We start from the raw sequence: 16,973 nt of genomic DNA on the forward strand, positions 1-16,973 counted from the left end.
GGCAGGTTGAAAACAGCAAACAGGTATAACTATCTTGGATCCGTATCAAGTACTGAGGTAGTGGAACCCTTCAGAGATAACCTGGTAGACAGCACGAGTAAATTTCTCGATCATGTCGCTTCGTCCGCGTAAGCAATCGTTCTTCCGACACAATGGGAAGTTTCCTATGCCGTGCACCTCACAGTGCATTGTAAAGTACTGATATAGATGTGGACGTAGATCTATTGAAAACTTGGAATAGGGTAGGGGGTAGACAAAGTTGGATAATCAGAGAAAAAGAAGTCTGATGGGATCTTTATCCGGGAGTCAAGAAAAGAAGGACGATGACGATAACGATTACTTATCAACAATAAAATGGTCTTCCCATCGGTGAGTTATTTTAAAACAGTAACGTGGGTCTCCAGAATATTGATTTCACAGTTACTCTTTTCCAGCGAAAAGTAAATATTTTATCTACGGAAAGACTGTGGCGCAGTTATTATAAGAGAATAAGTAAAAGTGTGTAACTCCAGCTACCCTGCAAGTGGCAAGTGGAGACATGCTTTCGAATCCCTCCCTGTCACACATTTTCGGCGTATCAAACGTAATTAATTATTGTCTGTCTTGGTAGTCTAGTGGTAAAGCGTGTTCCTGGAAATCCAGAGATCGCAGCATCGAATCGCTTTCGGACCACGGAATATTAAAGTTTGCCTTTAACATACGAATGATGCGAAAATCAGCCACGAACGCCAAGCATTTCGTATTTAACGTTAAACTGTCGGTCCTCTTCCCCAGGAACCGGACGATTATAATTCAAGTGCAGCTGTTCCGCAGAGGTCCAGAGTCCGCAGTAATTACCATATGGTTGCGAAATCTGATCGATATTGTAATACGTTAATGCCGAATCGATTTTCGATGGAAAAATTTCGTTCGGATTTCGGTTAATTGGTGCAAATCTGGCGCTGCGAATCCAAGAAAGAGGTATAGAAATATTTCCATATGTAATGGATTAGGAACGGGACATCGGCAGAAAAGGACAAACAAGCCAGAAAGGCGTAATAGTTTTAATAACCGGCGCTTACAGAATGTGTTCAATATGAACACCGGAGATGTCGACGAGATGCTGTACAGCGCCAGATTTGCACCTAGTGACCAAAATTGCAATTTTTTTTTCAGCTTAAATCGGTCTCACACTAAAGCATCAGCATATCTACCAAGTTCTGCTGTCATACGATAGTTACAGTCCACACTAGACCTCCGTGAGTACCTGCACTTTAATCGTAACCACCTGGTACGGGTACTTGTGCTGGTTAAGAACAGTAAGTCGGCGAAGTGCCGTTCAACTGTAAAACTTGCAGCCGGCCACTGGACCACACGGAATTGTTATTGCAATTAATTCTTTTACTGTATTTCAAAACATTTTGCTGCTACGAACAGTCGAAGTAGCGATCAGTAGCTGTTTCTTCGTGCCTAGTGTGAGGCTGTCCTGCAAGCGAATGTTATAATGTACGTAACTAATGGCTGCCCTGTATCCCGTGGCGCAATGCAATACCGACGCTAGCAGCAATGTGCCGAGCTTCAGAAATCTGCTTTGTGTTCTCTCATCTGCATGACTCTTTAATGTTGAATTCATTAATTCATTCTCTGTGTCATCGTTCTTGCGTGCGTGTGTCGTCAGTAGTCCATTTGGAAATTTTTTCCACAAAGGTCCTTTCTACTTACAAAACAAAATTTTGATTTTATTCATATTCAGGTTATCTCGCTCATTTTCACATTTCAGTAACTCTTTGACAGTGCCAGTGTTATCTGTAACAAAAACGCTTTTACTTGCCCACTGTAAAAGCTTCAAACGTTGAGACCTTTTGCGTTTGCTGAGCTGCAGCCTCAAAAAAACAAAGAACTTGTCGTCTGGCATTATTCATACCTGAGTTCAAAAGAACAACAAAAGTTGTATGACTATTTTTCCGTAAATGGCCCATTCTAGCTCTCGCACTCCTAAACTGATATCTAATTTTTGTTATAATATTCTAATGTTCTTGAAAGATGTTTACATATGTGTTGTGACAGATAACAGGCGAACGTAAGAGAGCTCTGCGCATGTTTTCAATCAGTCGATGACGAGCCAGTAAATCACGCAGGAGCGACTGAGTGGAGTTTAAAAAGTAGTACACAGGCGCTGAGAGATTAAAATCTTAGTCGGGCGTCAATAGGAGCTTAGACAGTAGAGCTAGAAGCAAGGGTCTGGATTTGAGACCGAGTCTCCTGCCTTATGCCCCGTAAAAATCGTACATTATGCGGCGAAACGTCTAAAATTTTTCTGCACTTTGGTTGGATTTTACTTGCTTGGTCGTACGTATGGGGAGTAACTGAGAGGTCACCAGCCCCTCCCCCCTTTTATTTCTGGTCGTCAGTACTCTGAGCGGTTTGTTGCGGCCCGCCACAGACTCCTCTCCTGGGCGAAAACCCACACCGTAGAGTTCCACCTGCACCCAACTCCCTCAGTTATTATTTGGATATATTCCAATATCTGTCTTATCCTATGGTTTTCACCCTCTACAGCTCTCTCAGATACCATGGAAGATATTCAGTGATGTCTTAACACGTGTCCTGTCATCTTGATCCTTATTCTTGTCAATTTGTCCACGTGATCCTCACCTCGCCGATGTTCGAGGGACGTCCTAATTTCTTATCATTCCACCCTTACGAAACCAATATGAATCGAATTTGGATTAAATGATTTAATATACGTTTCAAAAGATAAAATGTGAAATATAAATCTGGTACTGTGCCACACTGTCGCTAACACTTGCACACGGAAAAACAAAATGTTTAAGACTCGGCCATTCTGTGAGATCCACGAACAACATTCGTTTCATCGTAACCTAGAAGGGAGGACAGACTCCTCGTAAGGAATTTACATACATCATGTTCTTTTAAAATTTTGGGACGCAAATCAATAAACCACAACCACTGCACACTCATGGGTGTCACCAGAGGAGGAATCCGTGCACCAGATGATGGTGCTCTATCCGGTGGCGCGTTGATGTATTTCCACCTGCCCCGATTGCGGGAAGGAAGGAGACCACAATTGTGTCTTTTGTTTCACCAACCGCAACTTGTTACTCCCCTTCCCTAGCCATTCCTCCCCAGAGACGCCTCATGCTGTGTCTCAACAGCGAGATAACTGCATGTATGGGATCAGCACAACGGACACTTACGTTTCCAATATACGCATACTTAGCCAATTCGCAGCTTCATTTCGCTGGATTTCTAGTTACCCTGGTAACCAGAACAAGGACACCTCTTTCCACTTCCTCTTCAAGCGGAAAAGGTAGTCGTGAATCATCTGGATATATGTTTCTGGTTGGTAATATGACGTATAACGTTAGGGAGTAGCATATGAGTATGAAATCTAACAAAAACTTCGTATTACTGAATAAGAAACAAATGTCATTCAGCAGTAATGATTAATAGTTTTATGTTTTTCACCGTGAAATCCTATCTACATGAATTGTGACGGACAATTTAACTGCCGGCCGCTGTGGCCGAGCGGTTCTAGGCGCTTCAGTCCGGAACCACGCTGCTGCTACTGTCGCAGGTTCGAATCCTGCCTCGAGCTTGGATGTATTTGATGTCCTTAGGATAGTTAGGTTTAAGTAGTTCTAAGTCTAGGGGACTTACGACCTCAGATGTTAAGTCCCATAGTGCTTAGAGCCATTTTGAACAATTTAACTTTTCCCATTCCCTTGAACTCAATGTCTCATTGATTATAGTGAGATCATGACTCAGCATTTTTAGACTGTTGAAAGAAACAACGCGAAATTTTTCAACAGAATGACGGAAGGATCGTCAAGGATATGATACCAGCTGACTGAGTGTTTGAGTTCAAATGGCTCTGAGCACTATGGGACCTAACATCTGTGGCCATCAGTCCCCTAGAACTTAGAACTACTTAAACCTAACTAACCTAAGGGACATCACACACATCCACGCCCGAGGCAGGATTCGAACCTGCGACCATAGCGGTCACGCGCTTCCAGACTGAAGCGCCTAGAACCGCACGGCCACACCGGCCGGCGTGTGTGTGAGTGTGTGTGTGAGTGTGTGTGAGTGAGAGGGATTGGAGGGGGGGGGGGGAGAGATTTCGTGTTTGTGGTGTATGCGTGTGCACACTCACATGTGTGCTACGAGTTAAGTATAGTACTGTGTAGTGTGGTGTAATGTGTGGTTGTGTCTAGTGTAGACAGTGACAAGTACTGTTATACAAATGAACAGTGTTAAAGTGTTTCTTGATAAGATAATATTACTGTATGTATGGAATAGCTAAAAAAAAAGTTGAATTGTTTTGTTTTTCAAGTAAAGTGACATGTCTGATATTATTCTGTAAATGGTCTATTGATGAATAAGTAACTATATGACTGACTGATGCGGATGAGGAACTTGTTAGCATGATTTACCCCTCATCTTCTCCAGCGTGTTCAAGCTTGCATACTCGTAATGAAGCATCATCCGCCGTGAAGACATCAGAGAGGCGAATCCTGAGGGCATAAAACTGCCCAGTCGATGCAGTTTCCTTTTTTACTCCCAACACTGTAACCTATAATAGCAGTGTTGAGACAAAATTCGGTAAGAAGTGGATTTAGCAACCTAGTCTAGGTTAGAATTCTTTTTGCACGCTGATAAATCTAAGATATTGTGATTGTGACATAAAGACACAAACGAATAGTGTTAAAGTCTACGATGATACCCATGACGGCAGTATCAGTTACAACGTGTCTTTATGCATCTGAATACGTAGATGATCATGACTATCTGATGATAGCTATCCCTCGAAACGCGTCAAATAAAGTCATTGGTTTTTCAACTAGTGGCATTCCATTTTGTGACCAATTCAGCAATTGTGCAGCACTCGCATAAATCTAAGATAATTTCTTGGTCTCAGTATTAACCAGGATAGCGAAAGACTTCTTCAGAGTACTCCCTCTAGAGCCTACATTTATCGCGGATCTCTCTCTCAGCAAAAAGTCCCAAGCGAATGGATGAAAGCGAAGATGACTCCTGGACATGGGGAAGGTAAAAGAATTGACCCGCATAATTACAGCCCAATATCCTTAATATCAGTTTGCTGCAGAATTCTCGAGCACTTTCTGAGTTCGAATACAATAAATTCCCTTCAGACAGGAAAGCCTCTGTCCGTATCTCGGCTTGACCTTTTTCACATATCATACAAACCATGGCTGTAGGGTACCCGGCAGATTCCATATTCCGAGATTTCTGAAAAGCATTTGACACAGTGCCCCACAGCATATTGTTGGCGAATGTCCGGGCATACGATTCAGATTCCCAGACATGTGAGTGACTCGAAGAGTTCTTGGGTAATAGAGGCCACGTGACACTCGACGGCGTGTGTTCATTAGAGACGAGGGTGTCGTTAAGAGTACTGTAGTAGGACTGCTTTTATTCTCTAAATATCCAAATGACCATACGGACTGACTGAGCAGCGATTTACGGCTATTTGCTGATGATGCTACGGTGAGCGGGAAGTTGTCGTCATTGAATATACAAGATGACTTAGACAAGATTTGTAGTTAGTGTGATGAATGGTAGCGTTCAGTAAATGTGGAAACGTGTAGGCTATTACAGATGAGTAGAAAAGACAGTTCTGTAACTTTCGAATAAAGCATTAGTAGGGTGCGGCTTGACACAGTCACTTCGATTACGTATCTAGACATATAGTTGTAAAGCGATATGGAAAACAATGAGTATTCAGGTTGGCAGTAGGAAAGAGGAATGCTCGACTTCTTTTTATTACGAGAATTTTGGGAAAGTGTAGCTCGTCCACAAAGGAGGTGGTGCGTAGAACGCGAGTGCGACATACTCTAGAGTACTGTTAGAGTGTTTGGGATCCCCACCAAAGCAATTCAAAGGCTGGTTGCTAGATTTGTTACCGATAGCTTCGATCAGCACGCAAATATTACGGAAGTGGTTTTTGAACTCAGATAGGTGTCCCTGGAGGGAGGACGATGTTCTTTCCGCCAGTCGCTATTGCGCAAATCTAGAGTACCGGGATTTGTGGCCGACTGCAGAACAATTCAACTGCTGCCAACGTACATTTCGTGTAAGGGCCGCGAAGATAAGATGAGAGAAATTATGGTTCGTACGGAGGCTTTTAGATAGTCGGTTTTCCCTCGCTCTATTTGCGACTAGAAAAGGCAAAGAAATGACTAGTAATAGTAGAAGGTACCCTGCACCATGTACCGTACAGGGTTTGCGGAGTGTAGATGTAGACGTAGAAGTAGATGCGCACCAAATTCTACTAGGTCCTTCGTGCTTCGCGTGAATGCAGAATGACCCCGTCGCTCCATGCCTATTTCTAAATATTCACTCCAGAGGTGAATGGGCAAGGGTATGGAACGCCGGCGATTGTAGGATCAGGATTATGCCGTCCTTTGGCGTTTCTTCCGACCTTGTGGTATTTCAGCACTATGATCTGATACCAAGTAACCGTGTGCGAACACAGGTTCAGCGAAAATGTTATCGACGCCTGTCCAGCTGATCTCGGCAGCATGATTCGAAAATAAGCTGTTAGTCGTAGAGTGTACCAACGATGTGACTCTTTCATAAGAAAGTGACTCAGAATGATGGCATTATAAATATTTGACCACTCTTCAGGCATACACACACACATACACACACACACACACACACACACACACACACACACACACACACAATCGGCTGGTATCATGACCCTGACGATCCGTCAGTCGTCCTGTTGAATACTCCGCGTTGTCTCTAAAGGAGCTGAGTCACCATCTCATCACATCTACATCTACATCTATCGATACTCTGCAAATCACATTTAAGTGGCTGGCAGAGGGTTCAACGAACCACCTCCACAATTCTCTATTACCCCAACCTAGCATAGCGCTCGGAAAGAATAAACACCTATATCTTTCCGTACGAGCTCTGACTTCTCTTATTTTATTGTGGTGGTCGTTCCTCCCTATGTAGGTCGGTGTCAACAAAATATTTTCGCATTCGGAGGAGAAATTTGGTGATTGGAATTTCGTGAGAAGATTCCGACGCAACGAAAAACTCCTGTATCATTTCTGTGACGCTCTCTCACATATTTCGCGATAATACAAAACATACTGCCTTTCTTTGAACTTTTTCGATGTACTCCGTCAGTCCTATCTGGTAAGGATCCCACACCGCGCTGCAGTATTCTAAAAGAGGACGGACAAGCATTGTGTAGGCAGTCTCCTTAGTAGGTCTGTTACAATATCTAAGCGTCCTGCCAATTAAACCGTCTTTGGTTAGCCTTCCCCACAACAATTTTTATATGTTCCTTCCAATTTAAGTTGTTCCTAATTGTAGTACCTAGGTACTTAGTTGAATTTACGGCTTTTAGATTAGATTGATCTATTGTGTAACGGAAGTTTAACGAGTTCCTTTTAGCACTCATGTGGATGACCTCACACTTTTCGTTATTTAGGGTCAACTGCCACTTTTCGCACCATTTCGATATTTCTTCTAAATCGATTTGCAGTTTGTTTTGATCTTCTGATGACTTTATTAGTCGATAAACGACAGCGTCATCTGCAAACAACCGAAGACAGCTGCTCAGATTGTCTCCCAAATCGTTTATATAGTTAATGAACAGAAAAGAGCCTATAACACTACCTTGGGGAACGTCAGATATCATTTCTGTTTTACTCGATGACTTTCCGTCAATTACTACGAACTGTGACATCTCTGACAGGAAATCACAAATCCAGTCACATAACTGAGACGATATTCCATAAGCACGCAATTTCACTACGAGCCACTTGTGTGGTACAGTGTCGAAAGCCTTCCGGTAATCCAGAAATACAGAATCGATCTGAAATCCCTTGTCAATAGCACTCAACACTTCATGTGGATAAAGAGATAGTTCTGTTTCACAGGAACGATGTTTTCTAGACCCATGTGTCAATAGACCGTTTCCTTCGAGGTAATTCATAATTTTCGAACACAATATATGTTCTAAAATCCATCTGCATATCGACGTTAATGATATGGGCCTGTAATATAGTGGATTACTCCTACTACCTTTGTTGAATATTGGTGCGACCTGTGCAACTTTCCAGTCTTTGGGTACGGATCTTCCGTGGAGCGAACTATTGTATATGATTGTTAAGTATGGAGCTAATGCATCAGTATACTCCGAAAGGAATCTAATTGCTATACAGTCTGGATCAGAAGGCTTGCTTTTTATTAAGTGATTTAAATTGCTTCACAATTTCGAGGATATTTACTTCTACGTTACTCAACTTGGCAGCTGTTCTCGATTCAAATTCTGGAATATTTACTTCGTCTTCTTTTGTGAAGGCATTGTTTAGTAACTCTGCTTCAGCAGCACTGTCTCTCCATTGCTATCGCGCACACAAGGCATAGATTGTTTCTTGCCGCTAACATACTTCACATACGACCAGAACCTGGTTGGATTTTCTGCCAGGTATCGAGACAAAGTTTCGTTGTGGAAACTGTTAGAGGCATCTCGCATTGAAGTCCAAATTTGGAGCTTCTGTAAAAGATTGCCGATCTTGGGGATTTTGTGTCTGTTTAAATTTGGCATGTTTGTTTCGTTGTTTCTGCAACAGTGTTCTAACCCGTTTTGTGCACGAACGAGGATAAGCTCCGTCGTTTATTAATTTATTTGGTATAAATCTCTCAATTGCTGCCGATACTATTTCCTTGAATTCAAGCCACATCTGGTCTGCACTTCTGTTATTAATTTTGAATGAGTGGAGATTGTCTCTCAGGAAGACTTCAAGTGAGTTTTTATCTGCTTTTTTGAAAAGGTATATTTTTCGCTTATTTTTCGTGGATTCGGGGATTACAGTATTCAATATCGCTACGACAACCCTGTGTTCACTAATCCCTGAATCGGTTTTGATGCTCGTAATTAATTCAGGATTTTTTGCTGCTAAGAGGTCAAGTGTGTTTTCACAACCGTTTACTATTCGCGTGGGCGCATGAGCTAACTGCTCGAAACAATGTTCAGAGAATTCGTTTAGCACAATTTCGGATGGTATTTTATGCGTACCTCCGGAATTAAACACGTATTTTCGCTAATATATCGAGGGTAGATTAAAGTCACCACCAACTATTATCGTATGAGTCTGGTACGTGTTTGAAATCAAACTCAAGGTTTCTTGGAACCTTTCAGCAACTGTATCATCTCAATTGGGAGGTCGGTAAAAGGATCCGATTATTATTTTATTCCGGCTGCCAACAATGACCTCTGCCCATCCCAATTCACAGGAAGTATCTACTTCAGTTTCGCGAAAAGTTACACTACTTCTGACAACAACATTACAAGCAATTAGACATTTAGTTCAAAGGCATGGAAAAAGATTGTCTGTCACATTTCATGTAGGTAGGATTTCACGATGACGTTACATGAAGCTATACTAGGACCTCATTGATTCAGCTGCTCGCCGTAAGTGCACTCTATAGTAATTAGCATACATTAATCGAAATTAAAAGTCAATGCTTATTGTCCGATTTGTACCCCACCAGCGGTGTAACCTCTCTTAAACTATTACAAAATTAATTCTCAAGTTGTAAATATGATTTGATGTCAGCTGTGCAGTTTATGAGTGAAACATGAAAACTGTGCCGCACCGGGACTCGAACCCGTATTTCCCGTTCACCGCAAACGGCGGCCTTAACGACTCCCGCTATCCGTGCTCGGATTCTGGACCGACCTAAACTTCAATATGTCATATATTGTCCGTACCGCTTATGCTTGCACTTCCTGACTCCCACACAGCGAGAGACAATCTTTTATTGTCGTCATTTTAACCTGTCGAGGAATGTATAACAATGATTTACACAAAGCTTGTGTTTACACAATGTCTGTATATTACATCACAATGTCCTTCAGACATGCATGCACCGCTGATAATCTAGCCGTTGAGCGGCCGTACACTCCTCGAACAAGCTTGCATAAAGAGCAGTCGTTAAGTTATCACTTCAGATGGATGATACTGAAAATCATTTCTTTTCCAGGTAAGGTATGTTGACAGGGATGTAATTGCATACAATTTGTCATACATCTTATTTTGCAAGGAACTACCCTAACAACCAGACAGAGAAAAACAATTTCGCGCGACTAATGGATATTTGGTCCGTAAAGAATTAACGTGGGAGGATTGCGTTAGTGTCTGAACAGACGGATCCCCTTGTGTGACAACCCAAGTGGGTTATGTACCCGAAGTAAGTTCTAACTTACGGATCCACCGTTGTCTCATTCACTCCGAAACCAAAGTTACTAAGTCTTTGTCATCTTCTCCGAATATTGTGATGGACGGAGTAGTAAAAACCGTGAGCTTCATCAAATCGCAGCCCTTAAATATGGGACTTTTTAACGTTTTGTTGTAAGAAATGGGTCCACAGCACACTACAATTCTGCTAAATACAGAAGTGTGATGGTTATCTCGAGGTGAAATGTCAACGCAAATGTTTGTTAGAGATGAGGTATTGTATGTTTTAATATTGAGGGACATGCATATGTGGATTTATTTTCAGATTATAAATGGATATCTAAGTTGGCTTATGTTTCCGATATTTTTGTACACATAAATGGACTAAACAGAAATTAAATTAATTGACTAGTATGGATAATATTCAAAACCTTATTAATAAGTTAAATTTGTGGATATTGACAACTGGAAATGGATCTGGGAAATGGTCCGAACTCTATGGTCCCTTAGTGATGATAACAAGATATTGGTGGATTTAAAGAACATTTAGTACTCTCGCAGCAGAACCTCAAAATATATTTTGCAGGGAGTGTTGACGATTTTGATTGGGATCGTGATCCGTTCATGGATTCCAAACACCTTCCGAGTAAATGGATTCCAAACACCTTCCGAGTAATTTATGTTTAGGCTTACAAAAGGAATAGGCAGATTTTAAAGCAGACAGAACATTGAAATGAAAAATTTTCGAAGTGCTTATGCATACACTTTTGTTGTCAATAATCAATTACTACTCAGGAAATCTCCAAGATGGCAATTAATATCTTATTACCAGTCTCAACTACATATTTGTGTGAACTGGGTTGACTTGCAATTAAGACGACAAAGAGAAAAAGCCTCAGATCCATTTGTGATTAAATGAGGCGTGCTTTGTCAGCAGTTCCGTCACAAATCAGCAGTCTGTGTTCAACTCAACAGTCACAAGTATCATATTGAACATATGAGTAGTCATTTTCTTTGAAATTCGTATTATAAGTGCGTATTTTCCACAGTTGATAAATTGTTAATAAATGCTTGAATCTATTCCTCTTATGTAATAATAACAAAAATAATGATTAATTACCTTACCACGTAATAATTCGTAATGATATCAAGTTTCACAGCATTTTGAGGCTACAGACATTTCGCTATGTCATCAGGAGCCTAGGCCCGTCTAGCTGTGCTGTCAACAATGAAAACTTGTGGAACACTGCTCTAAACTGTGTTTCGTTTTCATCTTTTTGATGATGTGGTAAGAAATTACTTTTATAATGGCTAATATGTATCAGAAATACATTATATTACCAATCGGGCAGTAGTTCTAAAATGTACTAGTGTTGTAAGGATTGATTTTTCCAAATATGGAGGCGGCTCAGAGTACTGAGTTTGAGTCTGCTGACATTTCAGCAAATGGTTCGAACGTTGATTGTGAAATTCTGGAATTCCACTCCACTATTCAGAAATTGCTCGAATAAATAGCCCTTACGTAAGCAGTTATTGGGTTTTGCATTGATTGATAGATTTGTTGCATGTCTTTCTGAGGGATATTGGGCCAAATTCTGTTCAATTGGCGCGGTGTATCATCAGAATCCCGAGAAGGTTGGAGGGCTGTGCCCATACTGTTCCGAACGTTCCCAAATGGGGAGAGATTCGGTGACCTTGATGACTAAGGTAGGGGTATGGCAAACACGAAGATCAGCAGTAGAAGCTCTCGCCATATGCCGACAGTGACCTTGCTGGCTAAGGCAGAATATGGCAATCGCGAAGGCAAGCAGTAGAAACCCTCTCCTTGAGCTGGCGGCCATTATCGGGGCTGAAATGTGAGCCTAGGACTCCTTAACATGAAGGGCAACAAAATGGCATACAGAATGTCGTCAACGTACTGCTATCCTGTAATCGAAGGAGTCCTTCTATGAAAAGAAAGGGCACATGAGACTGTCACTCCTGGTTGCTGGGTCCTATGGAGGACAACAGTCAGATTCAAGTCCCACCATTGTCCAGGGCGTCTCCAGACTCGTCTTCGCTGATCATTGGGGCTCAGTTCGAAGAGGAACTCATCACTGAAGAAATCCTACAGCAGTCAAAGAGATTCTAGGTAGAAGACGTGTCTGGGGATACCAACCTGACTGTTGCCCGTCATATAACTCGACAACGAAGAGCGATAGTCTGTGGTGCCATTTCTTTTCAAAGCAGGACCCCTTTGGTTGCCATCTGCGGCACCCTTTCAGCACAGCGGAATGTCGACGATATTCCACGCCCTGTTCTGTTACCCCTCATGGTAACCCATCCTTGGGTTACATTTCAGCAAGATAATGTCTTGCCACATGCGGCGGGAGTTTCTAGTGCTTTTCTTCGTGCTCGCCAAACTCTATCTCGGCCAGCGAAGTCGCCGGATCCCGCGCCAGTTGAGAATGTTTGGAGCATTGTGGTCAGGGCCCTCCAATTAGCTCCGTGTTTTGAGGGTCTAAGAGACACCAGTTGTACAGAATCTGGTGCAATATCCGTCAAGAGGTATCTAACGACTCAACCAATCAAGGCCAAGCACAATAACAGCTTGGATAAGAGCCAGAGGAGGACTAACGTGTTACTGACTTGCTCAGTTTGTGAAGTTTCTACTACTTTTTGACAGTTGTTCGTCAAGAAAGACACCAAATTTATGAATACAAGAACTACATTAACAATGCAGTAAATAAAAGAAATTACGTTCCAAAATGTTTTATGGACGTCACTCCTCCTAGACGAACACTTCAAAATGGTAGGAATGCTGAAACAAGCTTGTTGCAAACCAATGTAAAAACAAAAAGACTGATCCGTAAAACTTAATCTGTGCTCTTAGGTTAATGCATAACAACCACCTCGGAAGTCAGCCAATTTCGAAAATTACCTACAAAGCTTAGGAAACTATCATTGGACAAAGCTGCAGATCAGTCCATCACCACAACCAAGTGTCTTACACTCACATTCGTTGAGTTCTCCAACTCACAAGCAAACTTTAAAATTTCCACCTAGTAATCTAGACCTCGGGCTACACTACAGTCCGTTACTACAGCCACTTTTTATGCAGTCACATTCATTGACTTCGCCTCCTCGCAACCAGACTACAACATTTGATTACGAAACAATATCCAAAGTGTTAAGCTTTACTTGCGACAGCGGAGGCGTAATGTGCTGATGTTGGCTACGACCGTTGAAAGCATAGAATTACATCACGTTGGTGTAAGCCAGCCGGGTGACAGTAAACGTTTTGTTGTGAAATGTTCGCTTTACGAGGATAATCAATTTACTGAGCGGACAAGGGTACATACGAGAACCTGTCAACCACAGAGCAGGAACAACGTTAATTATTTGCTTCATGGTCAACACGAAAGCCTGTTCCCCTCATTCTGAATCGTTAGATTTTCAATAAGTGTTGTGCGTTCCCAGCATTCAGCGGTAGTTGCCAACATCGGCACACCGCACTGCCGCTGCCGTCAGTAAAGTTTTACCATCCCAAGAAATTCTCTCATAGGCAGGGACACTTACAATACAAGAAATACAAATGAAAACCAGTAGACAACTTTATAATCTGCAATACCCCCATCAATAATAGTCAGTCTCGCGCTATCCATGTCGAAACCAAAAGTAATCAATTCGTATCTTCCGCCGAAATAAGACATTAGATTCAGCGTTCTCAATGGCTGTTGTGTGCTATCACCCGACTGACTACGACCAACGGAAAGGAATTAACAGCAGCAGTAAGCAGCAGAAGAGGCGCTGACACACTACATGCACTTTAACCTAGATTAAAAATATAGTTCCTGACGAATGCAACGAAAATGTGAAAACTCATAGCGCTATTTAGAAATGCAACTCAAAATTCACACAGAGAACTGACGTCTGAGTAGCCATTACCATTACGTTACTGATTAAAGCCTACGGTTAGTATCGCAGATTCCTCTGGACCTGAAAAAAACTCTATTCTGCGCTTCTATATGCTCATTCCAGAGACATTCCTACTTTACAGTCGCTAGGAATACTGAGAGGGCCAGGCTCACCTCCAGCGCAGGATGCGGCTCGGCAGCGGGCGCCGTGAAGAGGGTCCTCCACAGGTAGGACATATACAGGACCGCCCCGACAGCGGCTAGGACCTCCGCGGCCGCCACGTCTTCCTGCAGCTCCAGCCGGTCCTCACGACTAACGACGGGCTCAACGGCGTCTTTCCCCGGCAGCAGGGTCGTGAACAGGTAAGTGCTGACCAGCGACAGCGAAATGCACAGCAGCCCGCTACACAACATTTTCTCCAGATGTTACCCCGGCAACGGCGCGCGCTCAGCGCCTCTGTTGTTGGCCGATTACTGCACAAGTATCGTCCGCGAACGTTCACATTATCTGGACCGTCTAACTGCTCCTTGCGCTCCAAATGACGTAACACTGTCTCTGTTGTTAATACAATTACACGCCATTTAAATAATTTTAGAAACAGAATCCCACACGATGTGTAAGTTGAACATAGTTTTAACCGCACGAGATTGGGATCAAGACGAATTTGGCTAACAGCCATCTGTTTTCACCAGAGACGTTACTAGCTGCTGTGGCGTCATTTCTTCGTGCGCATTTTGAACTGCATTTATTTACAGCGTTATTCGTTACCGTATATTCGTTGGTTTGGTTATTGTTTATTCTCTGCCGTGCGTCATAAACAAAACACTGTCTCTTCTGTTTATTTACTTATTTCACAATACGTCTTGCAAACTTAACGGCATTTTGACGTCACGCGCAATATCGACGATAACAGGAACTGCCAATGACTCTCGTTCGCGTTCGATACGGGCCTGTCACTATACTTCACGCACACATATCCGAGATTTATAAAAACACGTCATTCTCCGAATGATTTGTTATAACAGCTAAACGGTACATAATGATTTATCGGCAGTTATTGCCTTCACATAAGAGTTCTCTCTCTGGAGTGGGTTGTTATCGTCAGTAATTTACAAATTAAGCTTAAAACACGTTTGTTTTATAATTTACAGTATGCCGTTTCAAGCCAATAGAGCACTGAAAATGTATCACCAACACGTCACTGTCATCATTAAATTAATAACCCACCAACGATATAAGCGTTCAAGAGATACTATGACAAGTGCTTCCGTAATGGATCGCATCGCGATTTCATGAGTCGAATGATGTAGGTTTGCATCTCGCCACATGCAAACTGTTCTTTTTTTGTTGTTGCAATAGCGTTGTTAATACATTCTCGGAATTTCTTATGAATGTAGTACAAGTACGTTCTGCAATATTCGGTGTTACTTATATTTCCGGCTGATTAGAGAACAAAGAATGAAATAAATATTCAGCGATTTCCGAGTATGTGGTTAGGCAGGAACATAATATGACAGCTTAATTGCTGGAAGTGAATCGAGGGGCAATAACATTCATAATCTACCCTGTCACAAAGTCCATAGCAGATCATGCGGTCGTCAAAATGGCGTCACGTTTGTAGGTGGTGTTACGAAATGTAAGATCTTGTTAATTATCAGTTCTTTTCTTTACAATACACATTTTATTTTTAGTTTTTGCTGTGTATCGAGGGCTCCATAGCAGATATAGATCCTCTTTTATGGTGTTCGGTATGGTGCCCCTTTATTTTAAAAAAATGTTTCAAATGGCTCTGAGCACTATCGGACTTAACATTTGAGGTCATCAGTCCCCTAGAACTTAGAACTACTTAAACGTAACTAACCTAAGGACAACACTCAGATCCATGCCCGAGGCAGGATTCGAACCTGTGACCGTAGCGGTCGCGCGGTTCCAGATTGTAGCGCCTATAACCGCTCGGCCACACTGGTTGGCTCCCATTATTTTCGATAAATAGTTGACCGTTTTGTTTTACTCCCGATATATATGCCCCTATTCGTAACTGTCTATCTCATTCGAGAGAACGACGGTACAGATTCCCCTGCGGACAGCCAGATTTAGATTTTCCGTGAGTTCCATACATCGCTTACGGAAAATTCAGGTGTGGTTCCTTAGAAAAGGGCACGACCAATTTCCTTCTCCGAACTACCCTAGTCTTAGCACGTACTCTGTCTCGAATGATTGCGTTGTCGACGGGACGTTAAACTGTAATCATTTTTCTGTTTTGTTTACCTCAGGCTCCACTTGAGCTGTGTAGCTGAAGAGTATCTCTTGAAGACGGCTTCGATTTATTATGATGGTCTTAAGCTTCATAGGGTCCTACTGTTCGTTACAGCATTAACTGCTGCAGTAGAGATTCTTTCGATAGTGGATCTCGATCTGTATTCTTCTTGATAAATGATTCGGTCAACAGTCTGAGACTAAGCAGAGCAGATGTAGTTCCAAATACTTATTTTTCTCAATTGAGTGTAATTCCGAATCAAAACTGGCTGTTTTATTTGTGTTTCAGTATACAGTCAACAATATGACGTGCCATTCGCCACATTGTTAGCGTCGTATAACGTATATTTAATACAGGCTACTTCCAAACGGATGAACCAGTTACAGTCATTGGTTCCTCTTCTGATAAATGATGCGGAGGTTGTCTGTGAGAATTCCCGTACAGTAGAAATAACTCTGGATCTTGTGCTGTCAACGTATAGTTCCACCGTGATCACGTGATCTCGGGCTGCCTTGGGTTAGTCCGTCAACGTCCTACAAATATTAAACGTCGTTAAATCGGTAGTACGGACAGATTCCCTTCGTATG

This window comes from Schistocerca piceifrons, chromosome 4 (assembly GCF_021461385.2).
Source record: "Schistocerca piceifrons isolate TAMUIC-IGC-003096 chromosome 4, iqSchPice1.1, whole genome shotgun sequence".
Lineage (NCBI taxonomy): Eukaryota > Metazoa > Arthropoda > Insecta > Orthoptera > Acrididae > Schistocerca > Schistocerca piceifrons.